The following is a 19,536-nucleotide window of genomic DNA, read 5'->3' as shown; positions in this document are numbered from 1 at the left end:
CTGAATGTCAATAAAATGGAGGCTGGGAAATGCAGTTCATGTTTTCAGTCTTGCTTTGACTGAACATCTGCTCACCCAAGACCAGCTTTTTTTAGCTCCATCTACTCATTACTATGGTTACCATAGTATATACTCTATTTTAGGCCTGTATCTATTGGCGTGTGGCCATTCTCTCCAGGAGTAAAAAAGAAAAAGTTTTCCAGAGCCAAACTGGCCTTCTATTCAGTAAATATGGTAATTTTTGCCTGTGCTAAGTTTCCTCCCCTCCCCTTTCCTTTTATGTTCGGTGTTCTTCTGTTTGGAAAGGATCTTTCCATCCAACTTTTTTGTGTGGATTTAGCTACACATTTTCTACTTAATTACTCCTTCTGTTTTGGAAAGTTTCCCCTTAATTGCACTCGTACAGGGTTTGTTTCTGTAGTTATTGGAATATTTAAATGTGACAGTTGCCTGATTATATTCTTCTAAATATGGTATCTAGGAAGAAAAAGCTCTGATATTTCTTGAGGAAGATCATGCCATTAGTAGATTTTAGCCACTCTGTAGACCTGTGCTATCTAATAGGATTGATGGCTAGTGGCTTTATGTGGCAATTGAGTTCTTGAATTGTGCTAGTCTGAATTGAGTTTTGCAATTTTTGAAGACTTAGTAAGAAAAAAAGAATGTAAAATATCTCAATAATTTTATATTGATTACATGAAGTAATATTTTTGCTATAACATAAAATATATTATTAAATTAATTTCACTTTTTTTTTTTACTTTTTAAAATGTGACTGCTAAGAAATTTAAAATTAAATATGTAGTTCACATTACATTTCAATTAGACTTTGCTGCTTTAGACCACTTCTAAAAGTTGAGGTAATGTCAGTAAACAAAAAACAACAATTATTTCATTATTGTTCATTATTTGGGAACATGTTTGCATTCTTATTGTTAGCTATAACAATTTCTTTGCTTAAATATATGTCTCCATAGTTCATAAACATCTGTCATTTAAAGGTAATGTGTTTGAATTCCCTGAGAAAATGTGAATCTCATAATCTCTACTTTCCAGCCAAGACTGAACAGTGCATGTGCATGTGTGTGTGTGTGTGATACATATATATATATACACACACACACTTCAGTTTCTCAGTTGAGCTAATAAATTATTACCTTCCACAGCTATAACCTATATTTGCCAACGTAAAGATAGCTTTCTTAGCAGGGAGTAAACCTTCGTAATCAAAATATACATGCAAAAGATCTGAGGAATAAAGATATAAAACTTATGCATTTTATTATGAAAGGGGAGTGGCCCATCATCATATCAAAAATAATTAAAATTATATACAAATGTAAGTATATCTATTTTATAAGCCTATTACCTTAGGTTCTATGTGCAACCAACATTAATAATAAGTTTAAAATCCAGAAAATAGAAAAAATTACGAGGGAATCCTAGGAATTTAGAACATTGTTCTTCCCCATTTCCCATATCTATAGAATATACCCAAATTACTTCAAATAATTGAAGTTTATAAGAGTGAATTGGAGTCAGTAAGGACATTTTAAAGTATTTGTAATAGGAATTATATACTCAATATTAGAAATTGCTAATACATTTTAGAAAGATTTTCACCAAAAAAGGTCGAAATAAAATAAATTTTATGTTATTATAAGCCATTTATTTTAGTTTAATTGTTTGTCTTAGTTAATTTTATTTGTATTAGTTTATTATTTATTTTATTATAGATTATAAATAAACTTTAGTTTTCTGGAAAATTTTCTCACCCATCAAACATCATCTAAGGTGAAAACAGATGAAATTTTCTCTAGAATTAATTGTAAAATACTTCCAATATTACCATTAAATCTATATCACATAGAATATATTAATAAACTTATAAAATTTATAGAACAGTTAATGTATAAATGGCAAACAAATTTGCATTTCAAAATTATTTACTCTTAAGAAAGATCAATCCAGGGGGCCAGCCCTGTGTCGTAGCAGTTAAGTGCACGCGCTCCACTTCGGTGGCCCAGGGTTCACAGGTTTGGATCCTGGGCGCGCACCGATACACCGCTTGTCAAGCCATGCTGTGGCAGCGTCCCATATAAAGTGGAGGAAGATGGGCATGGATGTTAGCCCAGGGCCAATCTTCCTCAGCAAAAAGAGGAGGATTGGCATCGAATGTTAGCTCAGGGCTAATCTTCCTCACACACACACACAAGAAGATCAATCCAGACATTTGAAATCATAGACAGAACTTAAAGGATCAGCCATTTACTCTGGGTCTTTGATTACTTGCTGCCTTTTAGTTAATTAACTTTTAAGAAGAAGCTATTGCTTTTGTCCTTTAGTCAATTAGAGGAAAAGACAGGCATGGATATTAACTAATTTTTTTCAGTATGCTTGGGTGGACTTTGTATATACAAAAATCTGTTAAATACAGGAGATAACACTGTCCAGAATCTGAAAATTCTCTTCAGTACATTAAGTTTAATTTTCTGGCAATGGTACACAATGTAATGTGGGAAATTTGCAAGTTATTTCCCTTTAAGTTTTAAAAATAACTTCCTTGATGCCCCAAGGCTTAGAATTCATTTAAATTATAACAGCTACTTAGTCTCTGTATGTGTAGCACATGTCTTGGATAAAAGTCTCAGACTGAAAACAAAAGGGAAAAGCATCACTGCTCAGAGGCATTACGCCTTTGAAAATTTCCTTTCTTTAAAACATTTCGAATTAGCTCACTTACCAAACTATCTTCTGACTTTCTGGCCTTGGAGCTCTATTGTCTTTATCTGAATTTTTCTTCGGAGGGTGGGTATATCATGGCAAGCAGGATGAGTTTGAAATTTTGAAATAGTAATGAGCATTCTTTTGTAACTTTCTATTAATTAAAGACTACTACCTCTCCTCATTTTTTTTATTTGTTTTAATTTCTTCTATGAGTGATGAGGATTTTGATAAAGAGGCCAGTGAGGGGTATACGGAGTACAGAGTCAGTGTAGTGGAAAACCTTCAACGTCATCATTTTCAAGTTAGAGTGTTATTGGAATTGAATATTAGCCAATAGAGAGTCGTTTCCTCATGTTGCATTTCAACAATCTGCTGGAAGTGTAAACACCAGATTAGGGACAATCAAGGGAGGTTGTAAATGTGTTTGTGGTGAGGACCTTGATAGTAGCTTCAGCTGAGAAGTCTGGAAGATTGTGATTTTACAAGATATTTCTAAATTGATACTCACATGCAGTATGTAGGCACTACTGTTGTATTCTTACGTATTTACATAAGAAGTGCTCCATCAAAGCCAGATTGTTGTCTCAAAAATAACATTAATGGAAGTAACGAAAGGGCTAATTAACTGATTCCCTAAATCAAGGCCTTAAATAGAGTTCAAAGCAGCAGTCATAGATTGGTTCTTGACTTTTAAAAATGAGGCTGCATTATTTCTTTCTTATCTTAAATAACACAATGATTCATAGTCCTATTATGTTAAATCATCGCGTGGACAACATGTCTGCAGTGAGTAGAGACATTTAATAATAACCTATTTGGGTGTAGCAAACTTAATAAAGTTACTAAATCTTTAAATATACTCAAGAACTATAAATATTTATTCTAGAGTAAGAGCTAATCACTTACTCTAGTAGTGATCACTTTATGTTTTATTCTACAATTTTTTTCTATGAAATGTAGATCTATCTATCTGTATCTCGAAGCATATCTACACCTGTTTCATTACTAGAATGTATGAAAATAGACAAATATTTCAACTTATCAGTGCCTTAGACTGATTGTCACAGCCATGTGTTAGGTTATATTCTTTTAATTGTATTGAATTGCCACTGGAAAACCAAAAGAAGATTAGTTTTTGTATATTAAGATGATTTTAATTGATCTCTTCTTCATTTTAGCCTTTACTATGAATGTTGACTCCCGGTTTAGCCTGGGATTTCGTATGCTTAATTTAGGAATTAATAGACTTTAACTTATCTAGACATTTACATTTCTACAGACTACTGTCCAGGACAACCTAGACTAGAATTAAGAACATTTCTTTTTATTGGTAGTGCATCTAATGTGGGTACTATGAAAAAAAAAAGAAAGTAGATTACATTGTCATGAGTAAGAATTCATAATTATTTACAATCACATAGATCACATTTTTATGTGTGGCAGATATAATGTCATTTTTTTTTTTCTGGAAATGAATCATCGGGACTTAGAATTTAGGGTTTATTTGTAATATCCTGATTGGAACATCTGGTATGAGCCACTTGTAAAACTCATAATGTCGCACCAAGGCTCATATTAGTGTATTGCATGATTCAATGACCCATGTAGTCTTTGGATCCTTTGTCGGAACTCTCTCTGAAAGGGTTTTGGTAAAGGTGTAATGAGTAATGGTAAAAACAAGTTACTCAGTGAAAAAGGAAGACAACAGAATCCAGCTTATGATAATTTTGTGAATAAGCTAAAAAGATACTACAAAGAGCCAGATATTTATTAATTTACTTTTTTGGTTCTAATGTTCATTCATACAAATTATATTCTTCCCCATGTGCCAGAACATTTCATCAATAACAGGGAAATACCTCATTGCCAGCGAGGTTGAACAGGCTCTCATCCACGTTCCTATTTTATTTCAGCAGATTGGACTTCCCTTCTTCCCTTTCTCCTTCTTCTGCCACTAAAGGAGCATGCATGCACGCACGCAGACTTCATTCTCTCTTATAACTTGCCAGCTGTAAGGCTGAAACGCCAAGCTCTAAAATATTTTTTTTCAAACAGCAGCAGCAACATCTGGATCTATGCAACTTTAATCTTGGCTGATTTCCTTCTTTTCCTTTTTGGCCTTCCAGGCACCTGTGGACGCCCTGTACATACACAATGACATCAAACCATAGTTGGAAATCTGATTCTCTTGGTATAATGAACAATGATTGGTTAGAAGCATATAAAACCACAAACTGCTAGTAATAAAGAACAAGTTTAATGCATTGTAGATAAGGGGCAATGAAAACTTCACTTAAAAATTAAGTGAATTTAAAACAGTTAATGAAAACTAAAGTCACCTGAATCTTTCATTTTCAAACTTTATTATAAAATAGTGAGCTGGGATTAAAAGCAGAAATGAACCTTTTGTCTAAGAGGGAAGGCTCTTGTCATAAAATATTGAGCCTTGATTTCAAGCTAAACGAACTTCGGAAAGAAGCCAAAAACTTCCAAATACCCCTGACAAATTTTTTAATCATCTTAGATACTTCTGCTTTTTTTTTGACACCTCAAAGTTCCTGATGTCTTTTTGAACTTCAAATTAAATAACTGCAAAGTGGGATTTGGAGATTATTCAGAAAAGCAATCAATAGTTCCAAAAAGAAAACCACATCTGTCACAGGTATTGACTGCTTGAAACTCCGTTCTACATAGGTCATGGCATTCAAATCAAAACCTGAGACACAGACTTTGATCTACAAAACCTAACAGTGTATGATTCTGGTCTTTCTTTCCATGGCATAGGCTCATCAGTTTATGTTTTGAATGCCTTGGCTAATTCCCCTTAGATATGAATTTTAAAGAGACAGATATAGGACAAAATCCATTCCTATAATTTTTGATCCTCTTTGATTTAATAAAATCCAAACGATTCTTATCTCAGAGTATAAAGGAAGGACCATTGTAATGTTAGCATGAGCTCAGGAAAGAGTTGGATGAAAACCTGTGCTTGTAAAATTCTAAAATACCCAGTCATTTAAGTGTGCAAAAAATAAATTGAATTACCCCTATCATGCCCCATGTATCATAGGGAAAAAAAATAAGTGGTAGAAAATAAGTAGTACAATCAATGACGGGTGACTATGTTGGTGATAAAGCAAAAAATACAATAGGTAATATCTTTTCAATGATAAAACATATGAAAAGATACATATCTCTCCACGTTTTACTTCCTCACAAACTCATTCATTGTCTTCAAAACGATTGCTTATGATGTTTACCTAAACAGATGATCTTCATTGGAAACATTTACAAATCAGTAGATCTTATTACTTAAATGTATACAACGTTTTGTTATATATTGTCTTCTTTGATTTTTTTTTAAGTTTTGATATTAGGTTCCCTCATTGTTCAGTAGGTACATTTAAAGAGTCATTTATCTCACCCATACTCTTTATTTTTGAGATAATTATGAGATTATTGTCATCTTCACTTTGTGAATTATGCTATAAAATATTTAAGAATATGACCTAAATCATATTAATATCATAAAATATTTTTTTCCGATTCGTTTTGAATTCCCAATTAAGTGTATTTTTAATAAACCAACCACAAAAGTGAGCAATGGAACATATATCCAGGGCATAAAATATTTATTCCTGCTTAATATGAGCCAGTGGTATTGTAAAATAAATTAAATATAACTGGCCTTGCATTTCTTTCACTTGAGTTACTTCTTATGAGAATCTGTGTTTTCTATTATCATACCTTTATCCTCGGCTATTAGGTAAGAATGTGGCGCCTCTGATATTAATCATTATGATTGGCCCCAAATCCCTATAATTGAATAAATCACATATTGGGTCCCATCAATTAAACCAGCAAGTACAAGCCTTAAATTTGCCATAAAAATAAGACCATAAAATTTTTGTAGGGTAGGACAGTAATTAATTTAAAGACCACAGAGACCCCAGATGAAGTCACAAGGAGAAGCGCAAGCATGTAATATGAAATAACACAACTTTTGGAATTATGCACTGTCTTCTCTCTTATTTTTCACTAAAACATGTTATGTACTGTTGATTTTAATGCTCGTTTAGAGAAATGTAGGGTAACAGTATATTTTATGGGAGTTTGGTAGACAAAACCATGGCCCCCATCTTACTTCAGATTCTCATTGTTGTTTACTTGGACTATTACAATATTCATCTAATCTGATTTCAGACCCTCTTCTAAGTTTCTTGGAGAGTGTTATTCCTAGAATTCTGCTATGTTTATGGTTCTCTTCTGATTAAAATCTTTCTCAAATCTTTTGTCATGACAATCTCTCTCAAATCTCATCTTTTGCCTTCTTTCTTTAAAATATATGTTTTAAAACACAAAACTACATGTAATTTCTTGAATATTCAATGTTATACTGCCTCCATGTCTTTCTACATACTATTACTTCTGCCTGGAATGCCCTTGTGAATTTATCTAACCCTGCTTGGCTACATCCCCATGTGCCTGGCACAATCTGATCAAAAATCCCAGGTTAAAATTACTTCCTCTAGGAAATTTTCTGTGAACCTGAGTTGGAATTATTCATCCAATATTACCTTTGTGTCCTCATTGTTTAGTTACCTTTTTGCATTCTTCTCCCTAATGAATTGACATTTTTCTCTCCTTTAGGGCTGGAACCACATGTTATTTACACCTGTGTTTCCTGGGTCTAGTAGAGTGCCTACATGCTTAGTAAATATTTGTTAAATGAACAAAGGAAAGAAGTGAACAGGTCAAAATGAGTAAAAGTCTATACAATAAAGGATATTTTTATTCTCTATCAGCTTGTCATAGGTTGTTGAAATAGATCAGCTATAATCAATTGATTCAGTGTATCTGAGAGTCTATCTCATCGGAAAAGAAACCTTCAAATATTTTATGTATAGCAAGTAATGTTGCATTTTCACAAAGATAGAAACTTTTCACATATATAAGAACTTCTCATCCTGAAAATTATCATCTATTTCCTTTCTCTCTCCCTCTTTCCCCCGCTTTGCTTTCTCCTTTCTCTCTTCCTTCCAAGAACTAAACATTTATTATATGCCAGGAACTTCTCTAGGACATGGTGTTAAAGGGGTCATTAACGTTTATTTATGGTTACCCAACTCTCTTGTGACGGTGCAAATGAGTTTTTGAAGTGTAAAGATGGGGACACTAAAATATTTTTTCCACATAGGCTGCCATAAAAAATAACTGGCCTCTATTACTTTAATCCCTATTCACTTGACTCATTTCTGGTTCTCTGAGTAATGTTCCTAAAGATTATACTGGCTCTTTTATTTTTTTATAATTTACAAAAACACTTATTTGTACAAAGGGAATTATATGCAATCCAACAAAAACAAGACTGTTTAAAAATAAATGGAGCTGCCCATAAATTAAAGATTTAATTCATAAAATTCAAAACTGTAATCTATCAACCATCATCCCAACAAATTAGAAAATGCTATAAATTATCCTTGTGTTCTATTTATTTTGTGGGAAACTCATGCAAATATTATGTTGTTGCCATTAACCCAATTTTGAATTTTATCACAGGCTAAAAGACCTTACATAAAGGAAAACAGCCTTGAGGGTTGACCATTCATCAAAAAGACCATGTACCAGTAGCTGCTTTTCTATACTGAAGTTTGCTCCATTTGCATGCTTTGAGGCTTGAAATCTGTGATTAAATGCTACATTCTTTTCATTAGCTAGCAGTGGCGTAAGTACTTATAAAACTGGGTCTAGTTCAAAACAATGCTACTTTGAAAAAATGAACTCAAATCTATGAAATGACAGTTATTATGTACAAACTATGATTTTTATAGATTTTAGAAAGATCTCATATATAGAATTATTCTAATAGAGCTTATAGGAATCAAGAATATTTTTACATACTCTCATGCTTTGTCTGTTAGGAATTATGCACGCTCTTTGATACTACCTTGACTATATGTGAATGATCCTAGTAGAATTCTTGGCATACATCAAGGCCTCAGTATTTCCCCACTTCCTTTGCCTGCCTGCTTTTCTTTCTACCCTCCCTTTCTTTCTGTCTCTACCCATCAGGACTACTGCATTTCAGCGAAGTCTTCCCTGATTACTTCAGTTAAAACTGACCACTTCCCTCCTAACTGCCGCTGCAGATACAGAATAGCCTAGAATTACGTTATGTTATGAGTTTTATTTTGAAATCTCTTTTGGAATTCTCTCATATATAAATGTTCACCTCTATGGAAATAATGTAAATCTATTGAGGTCAGAGATCAACTCATCAACAGATTTTGCACATTTCAAACTAGCTATCATTTTTAAAATGGGTCTATAATATTATGCCTGTAACAGCCTCCAAAACCATTTGTAACACTAAGATAAAATGTTTATGTCATGTAAATTTTTACAAAATGGAATACAAAAAAGAATCAAATAAATATACATAAAAATATTTAGTGGACACATATTCATAAATCCCATCATTTCACAAGGAAATTTTTCAAAATAAAAATGAATTGCTCTATATTTTTCCACTAACTATAGAGTGGTTATGGTTTGCCCATAGGTTTTACTTATATACTCCAACCTGAAATAAGTCAAAAGCAAATAATTCAAGAAAATATTTGTTTTTTAGGGTTCATAAAACACTTAAATTTAGTTTATAATATTTTTTCCTTGAATTATAGAATTGGCCAATTTAGAATGTGGCCAGAAACCTTTATTTAACCATTAACACTATGCATGCCCTTGCATAGGCAACCAATACCCTTCCTCTGAAATGCTGTAAAAGCTATCTAAATGATCTCCATGCTTGCACAGGCAGCTCCAACAGTCCCTCCTCTGCCCAGTTGCAAGGGTGGTCCTTTCAAAATACGCCAGGTCATATCACTCCTCTGCTCAAAACTTCCCAATTACCCCCAAGGCTCCCCATGGCCTGTGGAGTCCTTCAGTTCACAAAGCTCTCCATGGTCAGGCTCCCTCATACCTCTCCAATTTCATCTCCCACCATGCCACTCGCTCAGGCCACTGCAGCCACACAGTCCTCCTTGCTGTTCCTGAAATACCTCTACCTATATACTTTAAGTTTCTGGTGCCTCAGACTCTTCTCATAGATATCCATTAATTCAGATCTCTGAGCAAATGTGACCTTATTAGAGAAGCTCTCCCTGACCTTCCAATCTAAGATAGCACCTCTCACCACTCTTTCTCTCCTTTGCCCCGCTTTGGTAGTTTGTGGGGTTTTTATATCATATTTTAATTTATTTCTTCATTTATTTATTGTCTGTCTAAAGATTGTCTATTGTATTGTCTCCTCTCCCTAGAATATAAGTTTCATAAGAACAAGGACTCTGCTTGTCCGTTACCTTAACTCCGAAGTCTAGAACTGTGCCTGCCCCATAGTTGACACAAACTAAATATTTGTTTAAAAAAAAAATATATATATATATATATATGTATTCTCCTTTGTTATGGGCCTGTAGACCTATTATAAAAAATAAAGACAAATATAAATTATTGCATATAAAGCATTTATTATGTTAGCTATGCCACTCCTTTTCATATTCTTTATTATGTAATGAATGTCTTTTTTCTTCCCACTCAAACACAAGCTCTTTGAAGGAAGAAGCTGGTTACATCCACTCAACGTTAGTGTTTCCTATAACACCAAGTACATGCCTTATACATTTTATCAAACAATAAAATATCTATTGAATGTTGAAGGAACATATTTTAAAAATTATTTTTGTGATTGATGATTATAATGTAGTCAGGGATATTGTGAATCTTCTTACCATTTTCACCAATATTGCAGTCTATTTAGCTAGATATATTTTGATATGTACTTTATCTTTCATAAGAATAGAGAATGATTTTAAGACCATACACTTTATGATAAATTTCAGTCTCTGAAAAAATGAATTCAGGAATAATTTCTGAAATTTCTTGTTAAAGATCAAAAAAATTACATAGTTTTTTTATCTAGAATTCTAATTTGGTAAAGTATGATTGCCAATGTCCAAATAATCATCGTTTTGCTATTTATCTATTAGCCAAAAACAGCATTTGCTTTGTTTCAACCATATGTTCTTTTCTTTTTGCTCTATAACAATCTTGTTTTTGTTCATTCGTTGGAGCTGGCAGATAACTATAAGGGTTTGAATTCCGAAGCCAATTCAGCATTAACCTTATATCCATGACCAATGTCAAATCTGAACTCTATCTAATAGAAATATTGAGTAATCTCCTGTTAATCTTCTCTGTTTACCAGCTCTGACTAGCACTAATGAGCAAGGCTTGATTGGAAACCTTGGTAGATTACTATTGTCCTATAGAGTTTGCTTTTGTAAGAAACCACCCTATGGATTTATCCCACCCCCTAAGTCAGGCTGCTGTGGCTCAACAATATTTGACAAGTTTTCATATACCCTGTAATTAAAGAAATCCTTGACTCATGGTGCCAGGAATGTAAGTGGGTTCAACCATCTTACTGGTAAAAACTAGTTCTCCAGATGATTTTTATTTATTTACATATTTTGACGTTGTACTAATTTACCATTGTTCAAAATAGTTAGGAAAGGTAATACATAATTAAAAACTTTAAAACAATTTATTTTCAACCACATTTAAAAGCTAAAACATACTACTGTCTTGAAGAGAATAAACAGACTTATGCATGATTTTAAAGGTCACATTTAAAATAAAAATATTTGACAAATGTTTTTATTGTGCAGATGTGCTATAACAAAGAAAAATTCATAGGATATTACTTTTTGTCTGTAATAATACCAAAGAAATTAAATGTTGAATTAAAAAATAAAATCCTTACCCTGTGTTGCATAAACCTTGAATGATGGTAATCAACCATGATGCGTGACTAAGGCACACATCTGTCCATATGATTTATGACAGAATATAATCAGACAATAAGCTCTCCAGTTTTTAAAGAACTATAGTTCATTGTAAGAAGGGATCATATTTAGCGTAGAAGTAGGGAAATATTTTTCATTTATACTATTTCTGTGGGGTTCTTTCCACTTTTTCCTCCCCAGATTTACTCTTTTTTACTCATTGCATGTTGCAAGTACCCCCTTGTGAACTTGCACTCAGGAAATGACATGATTTCTTCTCATCAGAGAAATGTTTTCTTTTTAAGAAGCGAGTAATACGTATGTTCTACTTTAGCTGAAGGTGGTCTGTCTGTCATGCTGGGCACGCTTGATTACGTAGTGATTAACGCCCAAAGAACATGTAGATTAAAGGTTGTTGTAATGAATATTAGCAAACTCTAGCAACCACACCACAGTGAACTGTATCTTTGGAAAAGAGAATCAAGCTCTCTTGAGTCTTGATGCCTTTGATTCACATAATATTATAGTATAGAGAAAAATGCACAATTCATTTATCAATCTATAGCTAATCTTCAGAGATCATTAAAAGAAGAGACTTAGCCTTTTTGTTTACACTTGTTAAGCATTTGTTATGCATTTAATTACATTCAGTATTCAATGACTTTTGTTTAAAGATTCTTTTAATCGTTATTACAACCTGACAAGGATTGTACTATTATTCCCTTCGCTTTACAGGTGTGGAAACTGAGGCTAGAGTTGTAGTCATTTGCCAAAGGTTGCCCAGTGAGTAAAATGGTAGAGTCAAGTTTCCAATCTAAGCAGGTGACCCTGTCCACCATGGTCATAACTACCACGCCACTCTGCCCAAGTGTTAGGAATGGAGGCCCTCTTCTCTGATGCGATCTCCTTCTGGAAGCCCCTACTGAGTTTAAATGTGACTGATGTGAGTTCTCATTTTTTAAAATCCTCAAAGACTTTTTTTGTATCTTTCTTAAAATATGTATATTTTCCTTGAATATAATTAAAATACAAATTATGATGAGGATAATAGTGAGATTGTAACAGTTTTTACTGAGTATTTATTTTTGATGGGCATTTGTTTTACAAGTATTAACTCATTTATCCTCACAACAATACTATGAGGTAGATGGGATTACTATCCACATTTTACATATGATTAAACTAAGTCACACAACTAGTTAGTTACAGAGCAATGATTTGAACCCAGGGAGTGTGATCGCAGACCATGTGTCTTAAAAGTTATTGTCTTATCATTATTGCTGGATTACACAGTGGAGAAAGACAGTGCTTTACTTAGGTTCCTGAGCACTTTCACAAAGTAGTATCCCAATATTTTAATTTTAATGATGCTTATACCCCACCTTTTTTCAGAAATCATGTAAATATAATTTAGGAAAAACATACAATAAGGAGCACTTTTATTAATTAATAAATATTTGTTGAATTAAATATGTAATAATATGGTTAGAATAACCATAATATAAAAATAAAGATTGTGAGATGAGATTAGATTTATCAATTAGAATTGGCCTTGTAAACTATCTGTTCTCCTCCATAGATTACATTGAAACCATTTGGTTTTATCCAGGTAAACTGAAATTTAGGAAAATATGATTGTAATCACAATAAAATTCCTAAAGTCAACAATGAAGATTAAAATTCAGCCAAATACATATTTGACTAATGTTAGATAATTCTCCATTATTAATGGCCACTATGTATTTAGCACACCTGTGGTGCAGATATTTTAATATATGTTCATTTAATCTTCACAATTATCCTGAATGGCAATCATAATCATACTCATTTTGCAGAAGAAAAAATGGACACACAGAGAGATTAAGTAACCTACACTACAGTAACATAGCAAGTAAATTGGAAAAATCCATCTGCTTTCAAATCTCCTACTTTCTTCCTGCATCGGAACACTTCATCCTGTATAATAACACTTAAAATTAAATAATTATACATAGTTTATCTTTTTATTGTGAAATATAACTGCTCTGTGCCCAAGTCTTAATTTATAAAAGTGACTGAGTGACAACAAGCAAAGGTCAATTCCATTGAAAGAAAATTTTAATGCTACTCACAGTTCCCCTAGAAAGAAAGGCATGGCACACCACACAGGGCCACGGGAGGAACACCAAGTTTTGGTCAAGAGGCAGAAGCAGGAGTGAGGGGAGAAGCTCAGGAGAGAGCCTTTACTGGGGTTTCTGCAGGAAAGGCAACATAGGGCAGAGTAAGCAGTTTAGGATTGGCTAGTTTGAATAATTGTGGCAGACTTTGGGCTATAGGGATAGTGTCTAGTTGCCTGGTACCTGGCCCTGGGTTCATTTGCAGTAGGGGAAATATTAGCCTGATGTGTGAGAGTTAGATAAGAAGATAGGTGGGGATACAGCCTCGGATCTACAGGTCTGTGCATGAAAGCTGTGTTCCACACAAGCAGTCCATTACTCTCAGGAATTAGTCCTTGGAAGGTCGGTATCTCCCTGAGTCTGTAAGGTCCCCAAGAAATGTCAAAACATCATTAGAAAAGAGAAAAAAATAGTTAATACAATAACTCACAGAAAAATCATGAATTTATTTCTAAAGTATGTAATAGACTTCCCTTTTACGAAGAAAAATGACTCAATAAAGATCACTAAACTGTTATTTTTGCAAAAGAACTATATTTCCCTCTTACTTTTTATAAATAATTCTGTATATCCAAGTATATAAGTTTAATAATATAAGTAGCTGATATTAACAATATGAAATTTACTATTTTGCTAACAATAAGAAAGAGCTTCTTCCTTTTTTTTTTTTTTTTTTTTGGTGAGGAGGACTAGTCCTGAGCCAGCATCCAATGCCAATCCTCCTCTTTCTCTTTAAGGAAGATTGGCCCTGGGCTAACATCCACGCCCATCTTCCTCTACTTTATATGGGACGCCGCCACAGCATGGCTTAACTAGTGGTGCGGCGGTGGGCGCCCGAGATCCAAACCTGCAAACCCCAGGCCGCTGCAGTGGAGCACGTGCCCTTAACCACTGCACCACCAGGCCAGCCCCAAGAAACAACTTCTTTGATTTGTTTAATATACTTTTAGAGGGCTGGCCCCGTGGCTTAGCGGTTAAGTGCACACGTTCCGCTGCTGGCGGCCGGGGTTTGGATCCCGGGACCGCACTGATGCACCGCTGCTGAGGCCGCGTCCCACATACAGCAACTAGAAGGATGTGCAGCTATGACAGACAACTATCTACTGGGGCTTTGGGGGAAAAATAAATAAATAAAATCTTTAAAAAAGTATATATATATACTTTTAGAAATTCTGCTTGGGAGGAATTCCTGCTAAAACTTAGCAACTTTTTTAGTGTACTAGAAGGAGCATATCATTTTTACTGTATACAGATACAGATTCAGCACAAATCTGTAGACAGGGGACAAAAATGTTAATACATCATAATACCTAGAGAAAACAAATTATTCTCTTTTGGGAGCAAGAGAATTTAAATTCATATTCCCTAGTAAGTATTGTTAGGACTAAAGGTATAATACCCATTACCAAGTGGTTTTGATACGTGGTTGGGCATCAGTGATTCCATAATCATAATAATAGCACAGACCCAGGAAATAAGAAAGAGAATAGAGTTGGGAATGATGCCGGACATGGTAACAGACAAGTGGTTTGACTGAAGTCCTTTTTGCCAAGTGGGCTCTTGATTTGGGTTTACCTACTGGGGAGCTTTACTACTTTCATGTCTTTGGCAGTCTGATGAAGTCTATGAACTTCTTAGAATGATGTTGTCTTGTTTGTTTTTTTGGTGAGGAACATTGGCCCTGAGCTAACATCTGTGCCAATCTTCCTCTATTTTGTATGTGGGATGCTGGCATGGCATGGCTTGATGAGCAGCATGTAGATCCACGCCGGGGATCCGAACCTGCAAACCCTGGGCTGCCAAAGTGGAGCATGCAAACGTAACTACTATGCCACTGGGCTGGCCCCAGAATGATGTTTTTAAATGCAGAAAATAAAATATATAGAATTATAAGGAAAAACAATTACATTAAAAAATCATAAGAATATTAAAAAGAATACATTTCTGATTTAGTAATTCATGCCCTTTTTAAAGCATTAAATAAGAGGATCTAGTGGAAGATCTAATAATACCACAACTTGAAAGAAATGATGAGTATAAATGACATTCTAAGATTTCTGAAAGATATAATGTGATATAAAAATTACCCTACATCAGCCTACTCCCCAAGACTAGCCACATCGTTAAAATTTCACTATCCGTTTGTGAAACACATACATAATGATGTGGGAAAGTTACAACTGGGTTTCCCTTTGGAAATGATTCGATTAGAATCACTGGGTTTGTGACAAACCTGACTATGAGAGAATACTAAAGTAATGGATATTATTTTTTTCAAACTTTATTATTTCTGTTCTATCATCTCAGGCTTGTAATAAGATAAATAAATAAAATACATGTAAGATTATAAAAATATTTGCAACATACATAAAAGACAAAGAATAAAGATCCATAAAATATAAAGAGATGTTACAAATCAATGAGAAACAACCAGTAGAAAATGGATGAAAGATATGAATAGAAAATTTACAAAAGAAATGGAAGGGTATATATAAAGCATGTATAACAATTTGCTCCACTTAACTATTAACCAGTGAGTTATTTTCTCACCAATCGAATTAGCTAAAATTTAAATATTGATAATGTACAGTGTTGATGAGAGTGTGTGGAAAAAGACATTTTATGTTTTGTTGATGGAGTGCAATTTGGAAAACCTGAACTCTGCCTTTGGAAGGTAATTTGGCAATATTTACCGAATTACTTGTAATAACTCTTTGCTTGATCAATTTCATGCTTAGAAATCTCTCCTGCAAAAATACTCTCATGTAATTATACAGAACCTAAAACAACTTAACTGTCAATTAGTTGAATTATCCTTAATAACATTAATGGTATTTGTATTCTATGGAATAATATGCAACAATCAAGAAGAATAGACCAGGTTTTTATTTACTGCTCTTTAATGATCTGCAAGACATGTTGTTATGTTAAAAAATAAATGCACAGTGTGAAACACACAGTTATAGTATAATTATTTTTATGGAAAAAATCCCAAATATTTAAATAAATACATGGAGAGAGATCTAGAAAGATGTACTCCAAACACTTGTATCCAATGAGGCAGAAGTCGGAGGTAGAAGGGTGAAGGAAACTTCTACTTTTTTATATATTCTGCCTAGTTTGAAGAAAATATATATCTGATTTCTTTTGGTGATACAGTCACACATATTGCTACTACCACTGTGGTTTGTTACCTACCTTCGTAAATGAAGGAAATGCTAAATTTCAATTAAAAGTTAGTGAAAATACATTTTTTTCCCCAATCCAAGTTCATTGATCACCTGAATATTATACTAGATTCTTGGTGGTGTGTGAACTCCCGGTTGAAAAGCTTTGGGATTCTTAGGAATCTCTTTTTCATGAAGTTAAGGAAATGGTTATGTCAGTGAAATATGTCTTTGACACTGTCTGCTCCTTTACTTGCTGCCCCCTTCCAGCTCGTTGCCTCATCTACTTGCTTCATCTCAGAAAAACCAATTACATTTGTATTTTTTACAAAAATTCCCAGGCACTTCATCAGGGCCTAACATGAATAAGCTGAGTATGGTCTGTCTACCCTTCCAGCATCCCATCTCCCACTAATTATCTCTCCTCAAAATATTGAAGCTAAAAGGCCACAGAGCCTAGGAACTGAGTCTTTGCAATCAGGTCAAATAATCCTTAATGTCAATTCTGTCACTGATTATCCATGCTCACTGAGCTTTCTCTCCCTCAATTTTCTTAGCTGAAAGTGAATTAAAAATACTTAACTTACTGAAATGTTGTCAGAATTAAAAACAGCTAATTGGTGTAAAGTGCTTTGAACAGGCTTTGGATTATAATAAATGCCCAGTAATAGTAGCTACTGTTATCCTGACCTCTGGGATTTGGTGGCTTATATATACTATAATTACTATATTAATCAGCATATATGTGGTAGATAAGGAGACTTGAAATCTCTTGAAATTAGGGTTAATATTTTATTCAGCTTTATTTATTTTTATTATCTTGTGAGTGTGTAACATATGTGACAATGATTTACGTAAATATATTTAAGCAATACTTTCCCAAGACAATACCTAAATGTACAGCGATGATTTCTAAGTGTTTAGATTTCAAGCAAGTTGGTTTAGTTGATATCTGGGTCTGGTGCTAAGTATCCTGTCACACAATGCGCATTCGGGTGTGATAAAGGTGGCTATATAAAAAGTGTTATTGAGCAATGCAATGGTACATAAAAGTCATTTTTGCTAACCAATCCCTTTGTTCTATTCTACATGTCTTATTGGGTGTGAAAAGAAAGAAATAATTTATTCACACAAATGATAAAGACAGCTTTTAATGATTTCCTTATTTAAACTATTTTTCAACATTGTGGTAACAAATCATTTTTATTAACAATTAATTGGTGATTATCAATTTGGTATTAACATTTAATAGCTAAAGAAAGCATGAGACTAAATATGGAAAATCCATGTTTCTATTTTTTTAAATTCTACCAATGCTTAAAAACATAGCAATTTCATACTAAATGCCTAGGAATTAGTTATCATTTATTCATTTTAATGGATGAGGAAAGGGAGGCTCAGATATGACCTAAAAGCCATTTGATGAACAACTTGTTTTGCTTATTTCATCATCATGCTTTGTTTCTTTTACTGTATAAAAATGTAGCAAATGTCTTTGATCAATTTATTTTTAAGAAACAAATATATCTTTTCAAATAATATTTATTTCAAAGCTTGTTTAGAAACCAGGCATTTATAATACAATTTTGTAGTTTCAGGACTTTCTGAAGTAGTTGCATTTTCATGGAGTTTTTCCTAAGAAATGCTGTCCACCAGAGAACAGTTATTTCAGTTAAATAATTTATTGGCAACTCAGCGACCATAATAACTGACAAAATATGTTGAGACAAGGAACAGTCAGGTATAGTGAATGTGAAATGTACTGTGAATTTTAGAATAGGAAGAGCATATGCCAGGAAAAATGAAGAATAATATCTATAAAATAATAAGATTATATATATTTTTAAAATTTTTAAGCTGAAAAAATAATGATATTTAGGTAAAAAGCAATTTTGTCAAATATAGGTTAACACTAAAGGAGTAAAACTATGCTATGACAAAGCTCTATGCAAAGAAAAAGTATCAGCCTCTTCCCTTTAACACCTAGATAGGGTGAGAGACAAAAATAAGTGAACTGTGAGAGAGTGTGCTGTCACTAAATACATAATATCAATGGGTAACTATCATAGAGCTCATATTTAATTTTCTGTACACAGCACTCTTATCTCTAGAAAATCAAGGTAAAACTGAGGAAATTAAATGAAGAGGAAGAAATGAAAGCGCATTCTTAGGTTTACTGTTTTAACAATCAGCATCAGTGACCCAGTTTTGTTTTGTCTTTTTCCCTTCCAAGGAAAGAATCTATACATTACTTCCACAAGTTTTGTGTGAAAGTCCCTCAAGGCTACATGTGATGAATGCTTCTGTGGGACAAAGGTAGCCTGAGGGATAGAAAGAGTTTTTAGGGTCCAAAAGCTGAATCTCACATTAATATGGAGAAGTGTCCTATTAGGATGATGGGTACCAGCTAATAGTAGAACTTCCTAATGTGTGAAATTTTTTTTTGCTGGTATCACGAGCTTTGTGCTGGGCGAACTGGTTTATTCAGAGCCAGCAACTTGTGAAACCTTCACCTTTTCCATTTTTAGAAAATGTTAGGCAGCAAAAAGGTTTTTGACAAACTGCAGATGCTGCAGAGTTTAATCAGTTTGATTGTGGGCACCCCACTGCCTCTCTTTGTCCCTTATTTTATTCTACCAC

At 33.6% G+C, this 19,536-nt stretch overlaps 1 protein-coding gene across 1 annotated transcript in view; it reads left to right on the top strand.

The window, feature by feature from the left end:
• The window catches only part of SEMA3A (semaphorin 3A), a 533,676-nt gene that overhangs the window by 185,764 nt on the left and 328,376 nt on the right, over nucleotides 1–19,536 (top strand). The window lies entirely within an intron of this gene.

The sequence above is a fragment of the Diceros bicornis genome, chromosome 3 (genome assembly GCF_020826845.1).
Source record: "Diceros bicornis minor isolate mBicDic1 chromosome 3, mDicBic1.mat.cur, whole genome shotgun sequence".
NCBI lineage: Eukaryota > Metazoa > Chordata > Mammalia > Perissodactyla > Rhinocerotidae > Diceros > Diceros bicornis.
The sequence above is the reverse complement of the archived record's forward strand: the minus strand, read 5'-3'. Positions and strand labels throughout refer to the sequence as shown.